This window comes from Columba livia, chromosome Z (assembly GCF_036013475.1).
Source record: "Columba livia isolate bColLiv1 breed racing homer chromosome Z, bColLiv1.pat.W.v2, whole genome shotgun sequence".
In the NCBI taxonomy this organism is placed as follows: domain Eukaryota; kingdom Metazoa; phylum Chordata; class Aves; order Columbiformes; family Columbidae; genus Columba; species Columba livia.
Genome location: NC_088642.1, coordinates 45,965,878 through 45,980,356, shown reverse-complemented (window position 1 = coordinate 45,980,356; position 14,479 = coordinate 45,965,878). Strand labels below are relative to the sequence as shown.

Below are 14,479 nucleotides of genomic sequence, written 5' to 3'. Positions count from 1 at the left end.
AAAAATAACTCAGTATCAAATTTTAAAAAATATTTAACTATTTTGAGTTTTCAGTGAAGACAGAGAGACAGAGAAAGATATTCCCCATTCTTTACTGTGTCTGTATTTCTTACTTTTTGTATTCTTTTTTTTTAGTGGATATTTATGTTCTTAATGGTTTGCATTTAGTATTTTGGTTTTATTGCAACAGTGTGCTATTAAATTGGTCAGTAGGGAACAGCATAGCATCAGTCCAGATGTAATGTGATGGAATGACAATCAAATATATGGTGTTAGTTTGTAAGAATGGGTCATTAAGGCAAAAAATGTTGAAAAGGACTGAATGGGCTATAAAAAGGTTGGAAAAAATGTGAAGTAAAAAGGCAAGGGTGAGAAAGTTAAGATTTCAAGGTACAAGTATTGTTGCACTGAACCAGATCATAAAGCAATGGAATTTCAGAGCACTTGAAATCTGAATTGCATCAAATCAGTGCTCTGTAAGGAAAAAAAAATATCACAAACCGCTCTGGAAACATGCTTAGGCTTCATGTTTCTAAAAGTAAAGCTTGCAGCTAGCTTCTCATGTTGTTTAGCACATACTGTGTTCTAAAAGAACATCCTGTTTATTCATCTACAAGTTACTTACTTCCTTACCTAGCACATGTGCATATTTACAGCCAAAGAAATCCTCTTGTGGCACGGCAGTCCTACTAAGTCTTCAGAAGTTTTTGGTATTTTGGTTTGGTTTTGATGCAGAGAAAGCACCTGGAGGGAAACTCTTCTAGTTTTGCTTCTACACAATAAAAAGGAACTGGTCGCAAATTTTGCTGATCAGGGAGAGACTGAAGTGTTTAATTAACACCTTTATTTCATAATGCTTCATGAAAGATCAGATATGAGCAGCTGCCTAACACCACATCAGCAAGAGTTAAGATTTTTGTTGTGGAAAGGCCTCAGACAGACTGGGCTAATAAATTTCATTCCAAGACACCAGAAGTCTGTTTCTGTACAAGAAAACTAGAAAGTGTGAGAGCTTATTTTCTGGATTATCTTGTGTCATTTGACCACAAGTATAATATTAAACTTTCATATCTTCCAAAACAGGGCAGCCACCTGGAAACTGCCAATTGGCTTGGGCTTTTGTAAGCATGTCTGGAAATGTTTTGGGAGCTGGTCCAGACAAAATTTGGAGGGAACTCCTCACACAGTTAAACTATACATATAAAATTTTTTCACCACCTAGGTACAACCGCTGGTACTATTCAGTCTCTTAGCACGAATATTTGAAGCAATTTCAGGCTGTTAAAATATATATATCTGAAGTGCTTGGTCCATACTTCCAGGTTCTGCATCCTCATCTGCATTACTTAATTTCTTTTCCAACAAAACAAGGGTAAAAGGACTGCAAGTTCACATATAAATGTCATCTCAAAATACTGCCAGGAGGGACATGAGAATTTATGTGGATGCAGGACTTACAAGATTTAACTTCAGTCTCAAAAAAAAATCTGTGACAAATAGTTAACTGGAGAAACCAAAGAAATAAGTAAATTTAAAAAAATTGATTTGTCAAGCAGAAATCATTGTAGGTAAACATATTTCTTTTTATGATAAAATAATAGCTTCAATGTATTGAGTAGAAATAATAGTTATGAAGTATCTTGTATCCGAAGAAGGCTTCTCACACAGTTTCATGTCACATTTTTGACATTCCACAGCACAGGAACATGAACTGCGAAATGGGCTTAAAAGTACTTGGATAAAACACTTTAGAAAGCCATAAGGCACAGTTCATTGCCAGAATGAGAGGAAGGATGAGAAAACATTCTTTAGGCATGCACTTTATTCTCAGTCTTGTCCAATGTCTTCAGAAACAGCTAGGGTGGAAGAATATGAAGTATTTTATAAAAATTGTAGGTGACGAAGCAGGGAGGAATTTAAACAACCCTGAGAAAAAGCACAGAAGAGGTTCTGAGAATGATCTAAGCTTAATGAAAAGGAGTTCAATATTCTTTACTCATTCAGGGGTAATCTGAGATGCAAGATGGAGAGCAAATGGCACAGCAGCAGTTCTTCAGCTACACACCATGGCTCAGTGGTTTCAAAGCTGAACACAAACCAGTAATGTCACATCTTTGAGGAAAAAAGACACAGAAAGTTCTGAATGCAACTTTGTCCCACAAAGCATGGGAAGTAACATGCCCTCTGTTTTACCCAGCACATACCTAACTGGTATGTGTTTCAACAATAGTTATACCAATTGTTAAAAATGCAGGAGAGGGCAATGGGAATGAAAAACAACCATAAAATTGAACCTACAGGGAAAGACTCAAAAGCTGGCATTATTCAGCCTGAAGACAGAAATTAAAAGGAGTTACGAGAAGGCATACAGGAGGATTTTCTTTCAGAAAACAAGTAAAATGCATCTCCTAGGTAATGTACACAATCTCTATCCCCTGAGATCTTAAAAAACATATTAAACAATGATTTTTCTGAAATGACACAGTTATAGATTATTTCACTTTGGCATAGGGGTTGAACTACTTTACACATAGAAGTCCTTTCCAGCCCTATTTTTAAATGACTATATGAAGTATTTGAGCACTATCCAAGAGAAATAATGAATTGTTTACAAAGTCACCCTTTTTTAGTAAAAGTTGATGAAACTCTAGAACTGGAAGGACCTCCAAAAGTTAATGGACTCGTAATAATTTTTGCACATAAAATCAGTGAGGGTAAAATATATGCCTCAAATCAGAGGTATGTATCCCTTGTAATGCTTCAACACTGAGCCTTTCAGTAAATATTTTTCTGGAAGGATACAAGTTGTCCTGGAAAAACTTGATGTAAAATTTACTGACCCTCAATCTATTTCAAGATTGTCTTCATTGCCTGCACTAATCCACGTACTTTTTTAGTCTATTCCTCTAACATCATTTGAAACCGAAGGTTATACCAATCCCCTAAAGCTATGAGTCTTTACTTAAAACCACACAAAACAAAACCATAGTATTGTACCTACAATAACTTGGAGAACACTATTGTTTCTCCTCCCTTTTCTCCAAAACACTCTTAACAGTGAAATTAATGGAGCATTCTAACTTAAACTCCTTTCCAAACATGACAAAAGTTACAGGGAAATCTGTGCAAAACCTTCCTTTGTAAGTTCTTCTTGTAGAAATAGTTCTGTGAATGCTATAAAAATCCCCTAATCTTCTAGATTTAATATAGCTAAGATTTACAGAAACAAAGGGAAATTTAAAAATACCCCATACTAACAATTAAATTGATGGCAAGGGACTAAAAGGAATCACAGAATCGACTGGGCTGGAAAAGACCTCAGAGTACATCAAGTCCAACCCTTGGTCCAACTTCAGTCCATTTACTAGATCACAGCACTAAGTGCCTTGTCCAATCTCCATTTAAAAACCTCCAGGGACGGTGAGTCCACCACCTCCCTGGGCAGGCCATTCCAACGCCTGATCACTCTCTCCATAAAGAATTTCTTTCTAATATCCAGCCTAAATTTCCCCTGGCAGAGTTTAAGCCCGTGCCCCCTTGTCCTATTGCTGACTGCCTAGGATAAGAGACCAATCCCCACCTGGCTGACTTCCCTTCAGGTAGTTATAGAGAGTGATGAGGTCACCTCTAAGCCTCCTCTTCTCTAGACTAAACAACCCCAGCTCCCTCAGCCTCTCCCCATAGGTCTTGTGCTCAAGTCCCTTCATCAGTCGTGTTGCTCTTCTCTGGATCCGCTCCAGCACTTCAATGTCTTTCCTGAACTGAGGGGCCCAGAACTGAACACAATACGTGTGGCCTCACCAATGCAGAGTACAGGGGAAGGATCACTTCCCTTGTCCTGCTGACCACGCTATTTTTGATACAGGACAGGATACCGTTGGCCTTCTTGGCCACCTGGGCACACTGTTGGCTCATGTTGAGCTTCCTGTCAATTAGTACCCCCAGGTCCCTTTCTGTCTGACTGCTCTCCAGCCACTCTGCGCCCAGCCTGTAGCTGCAGGGGGTTGTTGTGACCAAAGTGCAGCACCCGGCATTTGGCCTTATTGAACTTCATCCCATTGGAATCAGCCAATTTTTCCAGTCTATCCAGATCCCTCTGCAGAGCCCTCTTGCCTTCCAGCAGGTCGACACTCCCTCCCAACTTGGTGTCATCAGCAAATTTGCTGATGACGGTCTCAATCCCCTCATCTAAATCATTAATAAAGATGTTAAACAGGACTGGACCCAACACCGACCCCTGGGGGACACCACTAGTGACTGGCTGCCAGCTAGATGCAGCCCCATTCACCAGCACTCTCCGGGCCCGGCCCTCCAGCCAGTTCTTAACCCAGCAGAATATCAAATATCAGAAAGAAACTTCCAGATAACAAAATGTCCTTAGGAATTTCTTTAGAAATGAGTCTTTGCTTTATCAGTACAAAACTTTATGTCTCTTTTCAAAAGTTCAGATGTCACTTTGAGTTATATGAAATGTTAAAGAATAATTTTTATGCAGCTCTGAGCAAAGTGAAAACAATGTTGAGAGTCCTACATTGCAAAAATGTACTTTAATACAGTAGAAGAAGGAAAGCAACCTTGAAAACTGCAAAAATAGCAGGCACAGTGACATATGTATGTAATCTTCCTCTAACAGAGATAAGGGCAATTGCAAAACCATACATCTCCCACTCTCTTTTAAAGCAGAATTCTCTATGCACAACACATAGCAAAAGTTTTATTTTCGTATCTTTGCTGTCTCTAGAATTGGAAGCTCTAAGAAGACAACTTGCTAAGCACCATGGTACAAGTTGTGAAATTAATGAACAATGATAACTTACAATAAGTGTTAACCAAAATACACAGGAACAAAAATGCATTTTAAACATTAATTTTCCTCTGAAAAGCCAGGTGCTATCTCAGCTGAAGCCTATATACAATTCTTACTTTCTTAGACAGTTTCTTGAAAAAGTTCCATAAAATGAGGCATAATATCTTACAATATTACTTTTGCCAATCGCATTCGAGGCTAACTTTAACCCATTCCTAATACCTCATGATATATTTACAGATGGAGACAAAATAATAGCGCCTTTGGACAAATCTACTATAATGATGGCATGAAAAGTATCATCTGAATGACTCTGACTAGTTTTGCAGGAAATTACATCTCAAGTTAGAAAGCTGCAAGAGTGTATAAAAATATGAGAACCCTCTACCATACTTTATCTTACACCACATTCTCCCACCCTTTTATGTGAAATAGTAGATAGACAGACAGATGGACAGACAGTTAAATGATTGTTAGTTGTGAAAAGAATGGCCACTCCCACCATCCACATCATCATTTCCTCACAGAAGAACACGAGGGCTTACACACTGGTTTGCCAGGTGGATACCACTCCATTTATGCTTGGAGGAGTGCTATGGCAGCAAGAATATGACTGCACAACAACACAACACTGTGACCATAGGCAGGCAGACCTAGCTGAGTTTTCTTTCAGCCACCATCACTAAACATGACAGTGACAATCTGTTGACAACATGACTATTAATCTCCCCATGGGCTCCCATATGGAACTGGTTGTTGGTTAACACCAAAACTTATACAGGGAGTTATTTTACCTATATCAGCTTGATTAAAACTAATGTGAGCATTTTTAACCTGACTTTACCCAACTCCCCATTATGTTGTGCAAAAAAATTCTCAGCGAACACCACTGTTTGATACATGGTCAGACTACTCAAAGCAGCAGAGTTTTTGTTGACAGATGATACATGGTTTCTCATTTTGCACTCAGACTCTGGAATTTGCTGAAACCTCCATAGGAGTGGCCTGGACAGTTGTTCTCTGTCAGTTACACATCTGAGAAAGCTAACAAGCATAAATTAATCTATCCAGGATTGTTTGCAGTTTATAATTCCTTAGCTTGCAAACCATTTCAAAAGGCAACATGTGCCTAATTTATGGGTTCTTTCATTTTTTTTTGTCCTTTTCCCTAACGATATCCATTTTTCTTCCAACTGCATACCACAACCTCTCCTGTGGGAGACCTGCATTGCTGGCTGAGGGCAGTCAGATATGGTGATGTTTGTGGTGGTCTGGCTGTACATGCAGAGCAGTAAGTTAGTCAGAGATCAAACCACCCTTCAGCTGAAGACTTATTTTCCTCATTTGCAAAGAATTCATCCAAAACATTCCAAATAATTTCAGAGGCTTCCTCTCTACTGTCACCAGAAGTCAAGATTGGTGTGTGCACAGACTCAGCTGAGGCAAGTTTTTACCTGGCTAGCTCAGACAGGCAAAACTGGAACAGTGTGAAAGGCACAGATGCCAGAACTTGGGCTGTTATAGTCTCTGCTACGAACTTTGGCTGCTGTTTTTATCTGAAGTAGTTTCATGTCTTGGCCTTAGCCCTATTGTCTTGAAGCTGCAGCCTGCATACCCTAACTCATTTATTCCACAGTATGCACTCTTGACTAGAGAATTGTTCGGTACCTTGTGATCACATTTCCAAATGTACCTTATATCAAGGTACAATCAAGGTACAATCAAGCAGATGTCCAGATAAGTGATTCTTAAAATCTTGTTCATAAAGAGCTATAAAAATGCATATATGACTGCTATCATGAATGGAATTTTCTAAAGAATGACAGAATGTCATTCAACTACTGCAGAATAATGGAGTTTACTGCCAAAGTTTTCAGAATTTTGTTTAAGTATGTAATTGAGTACATATACACAAATAAAGATGTCTATGCATTAATATGTATGGGACTGAGTAGGTGAAAATCTGGGGTATGTGCCAACCTTGGAGACAGGACTGGTCTGAACTGGCTCTTGCAGCTCTTCTTGGAGCTGTAAGTCACAGTACAGGGGAGAATTTATTCCCTAGTTCACATAAATGGAACAAGAGAATGTAGTAAAGAGTGTGAGAGTTGACTTTATACTTACACAGCATCTTCAACTCCAAAGCATGTTGCTTTCTTTTGATTAAGCCTCCCCACCCTCAGCAGGCCAATCATGCCAAATAATGCAAGAGTTCTCCCTTGCAGGATTTCTGCAGATAGCAGGGGTGTCATGCAGTCCCCAAGAAGATTCAGTGGTGGGCAGTCCTAGCTTATTATTTCTCCCATCACCTTTCTCAGTCTCCCCTGCCCCCTGACTCTTCAGAGATTCCAGGAGCTGCTCCTCCACCACAGTCAGAGCCCGTGAAATGTAGCTGCATGGTGCTCACCAGAGTACAGTGTTCTCTCCACTCATTTCAGCTGTCTCAGCGGAGGACCTCAGTGTGCAGAGGGGTAACGCCATGGGGTGTGCACCCACAGGGCATCACTCTGTCTTTATGGCCACTTTCCAAAATGAAGGAGGTTGCTGCCTTATCCCCCAGTAAAAGTTCAGCATATCAACAAGACGCTCAAAGGGTCACTTTAAACACACACAACACACTGGTCTCTGGTCTCCTCCACTGTCTCACAGCGTGGGCGAAACTATCCTTTCTTCATTCAATGAATTCATTAATTCCCAAGGTGAAATTTGCAGCCCCTGAACTCCAGCAGTGCCTCGGACTTGTGCTAGCACAAGGAGGTGTAGCATATATGTTTCTCCTGCCTCCCTCCACCCAGACCCACTTTTTACTTGAAGTGGAAAATTAGACTTTCATTCAAATTTTCATCTACTTGTTGCTGTTGACTAAGGAGAACGGAGTGCACTGTCTGGTCTTCCAGGCAGCTGTAAGCCTTAATTAGGGTCAGCAAGCAACAATTTACATAGTTTATTTGTTTAAATGATAAAAAAATTCAGTCAGTCTGTCCAATAGCAAGGGAGGCTAGGGAGAGGGAATGTCTACCAAACAAATTACAGTGTGAGGAGTTCTTTTTGAAACTTGTGTTTGGAAAGAGTGCTAATAGCCACACATTCAAAAATGTGTTGACATCACTCACAGTGATGGGTAGTGGCCCAAGGATTACCCCAGGGACAGCAGCTTGTTCCAATCAAGAGCAGAAGAGCGGTGCAGAAAGCAATGAAAAACATTCCCTCCTGCGAGATACAGATCCAAGCTGGATTATGGGCCATAACCACTGTGCAGGAATATTCACTGTGAGATGAACTGTTGTGCAGTGACCTGCAGGGAAGGTATTTTGTGCAAAGAACAAAACAGAATAAAATGCCATGGTGAATAGGTCTAACAGGCTTTATCTCATTTGCAGCTGTCTGTTTTACAAGCAGTGCTGGCTTCAGGCCTCCTGTACACACTGTATAAGTAGTGGTAACACATTTTTGCATAGGGATAGTCTTTTATTTCCCCTGTATTTTATAATATGTGTTACAATGAAGACGTAATGACTTGGAGACACTGCTGTGTGAAATGAGTCCTGCAGTGTAAGCACCCACTTAAGTCCTGATGACTTGGAAAGGTGCTTGTGGGTACACCTCAAATTTATCTGCTGAGTCAATTGTTTCTGAATTTCAGTGTATTATGAAAATTAATAATACAATTTTAGCTGGAAAATCAGTATTTTAAATCTCAGACATTAAAAATGGGTAAGTTAAAGATTGATTGGAAGGTTACAAAAATACAGCCTAACCCTATGAAACCAAAGCTCAGGAGAAGAGGAAAGAAAAAAAAGGTTTAAGTTTTCTATTGGTTCTGTTCAACTTTAAGAAACCTGGCTGCCTTGTGTGTCCCTGCAGATGTGGCCCATCCCTGAGGCCATCTGTATGTGCACTGCAGCCCAGCCCCTGCCTGCCTTCACCTGCAGAAGAAGAGGTTGAAGGTTGTGATCAGTGGCATTGACTACAGCTTTGACCAGGTGATGTTTGACTTGACTTGGATGAGCTGCCTCCTCATGGTGCCTCCCTCTGAGCCTCAGCACCACAACCCTTCATCTGCCTTTCCAAGTGCCCTCTGGCTATTGCTTAATCTCCATAGGTCACTGGGCCCCTCCCATCTTTTGTTCACCTCCTCTTCCACAGCCTCTCTCCCGATCAAACCAAGCATGGAAGGACATTTCCACAATTAAATAGACTACCACCACACTCATAAGCCTTCCGTTTCACCATTGGTTCCATTTTGTTGGGGATCAAACCCAAAAACGTATCAAAGGTTTCATTTAGTGCAGTGGGGCAGAGGGGCTGAATGCTCAGATAAGTGGACCTTCTCTGATTGTCTATCCCTACCCTCTTTCATATTCCTTCAGTACAATGTTTCCTGGCTGAGGTGTTGATAAGGGACATGTCACTTCACAGTGAAGTGAAAACAGCTAATGTTTTCAGACTGTTTTTTGTTTATTCCTTTGTTTCAGAATTTTTCCATTATGTGATCTCAAAACTTGCTAGATTCTGGAAAAGCTGCAGAGATGAAAATGAGAAAGTGAATAAATCAGAAAAAATGAAATACAGGGAGAGGAGCTCTTAGAGTTTCTCAGTAGGTATAAAAGAACAAAGGAAGAAACACAATTGGAGAACATTGCATAAAACTTGAAACAAAAATGACATTCTGAGTTGCAATGAGAGGATGGAGAGGGGAAGATATTCCTATTGACTAGTCACAGCTGCCACTAAGATGTCAGCTTGCTGTACAAATAACGGGAGATGGAGGAATTCTTGTCAGGGACAATTCAAAGTTGTCAATTTAGTTTCTTGTTCTAAAAACACCACTGAAGAATATTCCCTCTCCATTTTTGTTTTTCTGCCTCTTCTACGTAATGGGACATACAAAGCAAGAGTGAGAATACATATGCTAAATTGTCTCCTGCAGAGTTGAACTAAAATAACATCTGAAACCTGAAATTAAAAAAAAAAAAAAAAATAAAAAAAAAAAAAAGAGAGCTTTTAAGAGAAACAAACTTCAAGCCATAAATGGGGAAGGGAAGGGAAGGGAAGGGAAGGGAAGGGAAGGGAAGGGAAGGGAAGGGAAGGGAAGGGAAGGGAAGGGAAGGGAAGGGAAGGGAAGGGAAGGGAAGGGAAGGGAAGGGAAGGGAAGGGAAGGGAAGGGAAGGGAAGGGAAGGGAAGGGAAGGGAAGGGAAGGGAAGGGAAGGGAAGGGAAGGGAAGGGAAGGGAAGGGAAGGAAAGGAAAGGAAAGGAAAGGAAAGGAAAGGAAAGGAAAGGAAAGGAAAGGAAAGGAAAGGAAAGGAAAGGAAAGGAAAGGAAAGGAAAGGAAAGGAAAGGAAAGGAAAGGAAAGGAAAGGAAAGGAAAGGAAAGGAAAGGTCAGAGATTGCAACAGGCTGTGCTGAACAGACTTTTTATCTGTGTACCCTGCATTCATTCACTTGATTCTATATTTTGTCCATGGACGTTTTGGTTCACTGAAGATGGTGGACCAGCACAGATCTGTTATATTTAGCAATATCTACATGGTTATCTTTACCAGCTACAGAGGACCATATCTGGAACAACGCTTTAATTAGTTGTGCTCTTTCGTGTAATAAGTAAATAGAATAAACGCTTACTGTGAGACTTGTGCTCACACCTTGACTACTCAGGGACATTACCTGGAGGTTATCAAAGATATTTCTATGATGACAATTAAGGTACGACCCCTCTACAGCAGGAGGAGCAAAAACCAAAGCTGCCAAGATAGGCAGTTGCAGAGGAAGGTGACTCCTCACTAATATCGCTTTAAGTTGCCAGCTCCCTGCCAACAGCTTGTCAAGGGGATATATCCCTAGGAGAGCAACGAGATCAGTGCTTGTAAGACACAGGCACAATCTCTGTTTTGGAAAATCCAAAGCACAAACTCTTGGAGGTTGGCAGGTGACTATGCAGATGTGTAACTGTACATTTGCCTGCTTTTCTGCCATCGCCCAGACATTGTCTGTTGGCATAAAACCATGTAAATTTTCTCTCTTTTCAATTAAACCAAGGAGACAGACTATTATGTGTGATAGAAAAAAAACACCCAACATTCCTTCTTTATCAGAGAGAAGCAAACATGTCCTTGACTAGCTGCCAGGACCTGAGTGTGACAGCACAGCCATGTATCCTCCAGCATCAGAAAAGCAGCCAGTGTCATAGCTAGTGATTTTCCATGAAGGATAGAAACATTCAGTCCCACCTGCACTGGCAGAAACCTGAATCAAGTGAAGCTGTTTAGGTCAGGGCTGCAGCACGGCTGCACAAAGGAAGAAGGCACACCAGCAGAGGGGAGCGTGCCCTGGCTTCTTAAGTTGTGCAGCACAAGCCACAGGATTGTGGTCTGATTGGTAAAAGTGCTAGTGATACTGGGCGTGTATCAACAACCACTGCTTGAAAAGGATTTCCTTGCCTTCTAGAAATAGCCACAGCCCTTCCTTTATTGCAAAACAATAGAACAGAACCAGTGAATTTAGCATTTAGTGCTGAGAGCACAGGTTGAGTCAGTTCAGGTGTTAGTGAGGAAACTCACCTTGAAATGAAATGCAGCCACCCATGCTTCTCATAACAGTGCCACAGAGGGGCCAAACTCTTCTCAAACTAGACTGGAACCTTTGAAAGGAATCAGAAAGAAGAATGAGAGAAGAAAAAGGGAAGACACCTGAAATCTCCCAGAGGAAGCTCTGAAAATCAGCTACTTCCACAACACGGCAAACATTTCTTTAAAAAAAAAAAAAAAAAAAGTAATCAAGAAATGCTGGTGACTATTTGAAATGGTGATTTCAAATGGAATATCCTGTTTGCCAGTACTGAGTCAAAAGGTTTAGTTTCTCAGATTAAGATACTGAATAACGAGGAAGCCCTTCAAACTTTTAGTTTAGTATTTCTGCCACAAGTAACAATGATCTTCCTCTGTTAGAATGATTTTGTCAAAAATACAACTTGGGTCACGAAGAATCTTCTGCCAGTTTGGAAAAGTCTGAAGCTGTTTGTTACAATGTTCACACTACCTAGCTGTATTGAGGAGTCACTTTTTTTTTTTTTTTTCCCTAAAATCTCCCATTTTTTACAAGCCCTATTGTCTTCACTTCATTTTTGAAATTAAAGGCTTTGCTATGCTGGACTCCTCAAGGCATTGACTTGAATGTGTCAGTATACATACCAGCATAAGAGGGAAATGTAAGTCAGGGAACATTCAACTGATTTGGAGATGTCAGAGTAAAATATTCACATATTTCTCCATCTAGAAAATAAAAACTCCTGGATGTCATTCTGACAATCACTGGTCTCCTCTCTCTTTCAAAAATGAGAGCTAAAAAAGACACAAGCCCATTTAACTTCATATTACATCAAAAATGTTCTTGTACCAGGTTTGTCTTTGCTAAAGTAAATGCAAAAACACCCCCTTTTGTTTTCCAGGGTTTTTTTTTTAAATCTGAGAGACTGGAAGTCCCATGCACTGTAGCCACAACATCACATATCTAAATCACTACACGTCAATGTGACAGACATTGGTTGCTTGTGCATATTTCTTATGCAGCCCTATAGGGACCAATGAACATTTTATTTAGAGCAGTTCCTAGCTTGCACTTGCCTAGAGTCTTAAAAAGTTAACCTGTATTTTAGCTGGCCAGTGTGCTAGGAATATTAAGCATTCCAGATTTGTTCTTCCTGAGTATAAGTCCATTTATTCTAATTGTTTCACTAAGCACATGCAACAAGATACAAATCCAAACAGCAAGAAAAAGACCTGAAATAAGCTTAATGAAGCAGGTCATTGTGAAAATAAACTGGGATTTAATAAATTAACTAGAACTGTGTTATTTTGGTTTTCCATAATTGTGCTTTGCAAGACATAATATTGACTGTACACACACTGCCATCCTTCAGGGCTGATTATATGATGATACTTATTTGAATTAATGGAGCTTTGTATGTGTGGGAGTGAAATGAGGTGTTGTTTGCGTCTTCCTGTACAATGTGATGTGTAATTTGCTGGGAATATTGGATAGCTGATGATCAAATTTAATGATGGTTAAAAAAATGACATAGTATTGCACCTTGCTAATTTAGCACAACACATCTTTTCACTGATCATGGCAAAGTTTAATAATTGGCTTTCACACGGGCTTTGCTGAGCCATATGATGAAGAACAAAACAAAGGGTAAAAAAAAAAAAGGTCAGAACTTCAGGAAATCATGAGGGACAAGAAGGATTGGGAAATTCTGGAAAATTATAATAAAATTCCTTTCTGGGTCATGCAGACCTTTGCCTGAATCATTCCTTCTTGAAGAATGAGTCTGCTGGAAGTAATATGCACTGGCTATGGAGCTTACATTTAACGTTCATTCATCACAGTCTCAAATTAACTGAAACACTTGTGGGGACCTGGTGGAGAAAGGTGTGGTCAGATCTCCACTTGACTCATCCAATTGTCCCCGTGTCAGTGTTCTGCAGAGTAGCTTTGTGGAAACAAGTTTCCTGCTGTAATAAACAGCATCCTCATCCTGCTTAAACTGTATCATGCCTGACATGACATTGCAGGAGCATAGAGGAAGCTGCTGCCAGTGGAAATGAACAATGCAGGGAATTGAGGGAAACTAACATTGCTTCACAACTGGTAGAGCCAAATTAACTCCAGATCAGGGCAAATACTGCAAAAACATTTGCATAATTTGTGCTGAATAAATCTTACAAGCCTACCTGTGTTACTGCAGTTTAATCTCTGATAGTGTTTGCATTTCAAAGAGAAAGATGGGCTGAATGACGGAAGGAACTGATTCAGCACAGTGCACTCAAGCAGCTGCTATTACACTGATCACAAACATTAAGTTAAGCTTGTACTAAGTATTTTGCTGATGGGAGTAGAAGAGTTTAGAATCTCCTTTTATTGTTAAGAGAGGTTTCCACTTGCATCTGTCCTGGATCAGATGACTAAGGAAAATTGTATGCTGATGTGGTCTCACAGAAAGAAGCACAGATCTTCACCTGGCATAAATTGCCATACGGCGGTTCTACCAATGACCTGAATAAAGAGCAGTTTATAACCACCAAAAAATACCCATAACTTCAATTTAATAGTTTACTACCAAAATTTCTACCGAGAGAAACATACAAAAGCATTATGCTGTTCATTCTGCAAAAAGGTGAAAGAAAGGTGAAAAAGATCCAAACAGTTGATATCCATATCGGAAGACCCCAAAACCTTCCATTCCAGCTGGATCTTAACAATGTGTGAAATTATTTCTGTGCTTAAGCACTTTGCAGACATTGTCATTAAAAGCAAGACACAAAAGCCTGTAATTTTGGTAGGCATTTGAGGACTACCTCTAAAGGACAGAGCTTAACAAGACACCTGGCTCTTTGGAGCTATGTGAGCTTGACTTGACTTCCATCCTTTATTTCCCCACTTGCAGTTGGAAGCACCGTGTTTCCTTTCCTCACATAGAATTTTTGACATATTGTCCTACCAACTGGAAGACTGCATGGCACTTGGTGCCTTGTTTGGTGGGGTTAAATAAAATCTCAGCTTATGATGACTCAGGTGCTTATGGAAAATTTCTGATCCTTAATATTTTAATGATTGCTTTTGGCTTGAGGCTGTCATTCTTAGATAAATGACCATGACAGCTCCGCAAGTTTAGG

At 40.1% G+C, this 14,479-nt stretch overlaps 1 long non-coding RNA gene across 2 annotated transcripts in view; it reads right to left on the bottom strand.

The window, feature by feature from the left end:
- Positions 1-1,559: 1,559 nt before the first annotated feature.
- LOC135577270 (uncharacterized) overlaps positions 1,560-14,479 on the bottom strand; it is a 57,384-nt gene continuing 44,464 nt past the window's right edge. For both annotated transcript variants that reach the window (XR_010468900.1, XR_010468901.1), the window contains 2 exons: positions 11,366-11,445; positions 1,560-9,763 (listed from right to left, as the gene is read on the bottom strand). This is a non-coding gene — a long non-coding RNA (uncharacterized LOC135577270). The remainder of the gene's footprint in view (positions 9,764-11,365; positions 11,446-14,479) is intronic.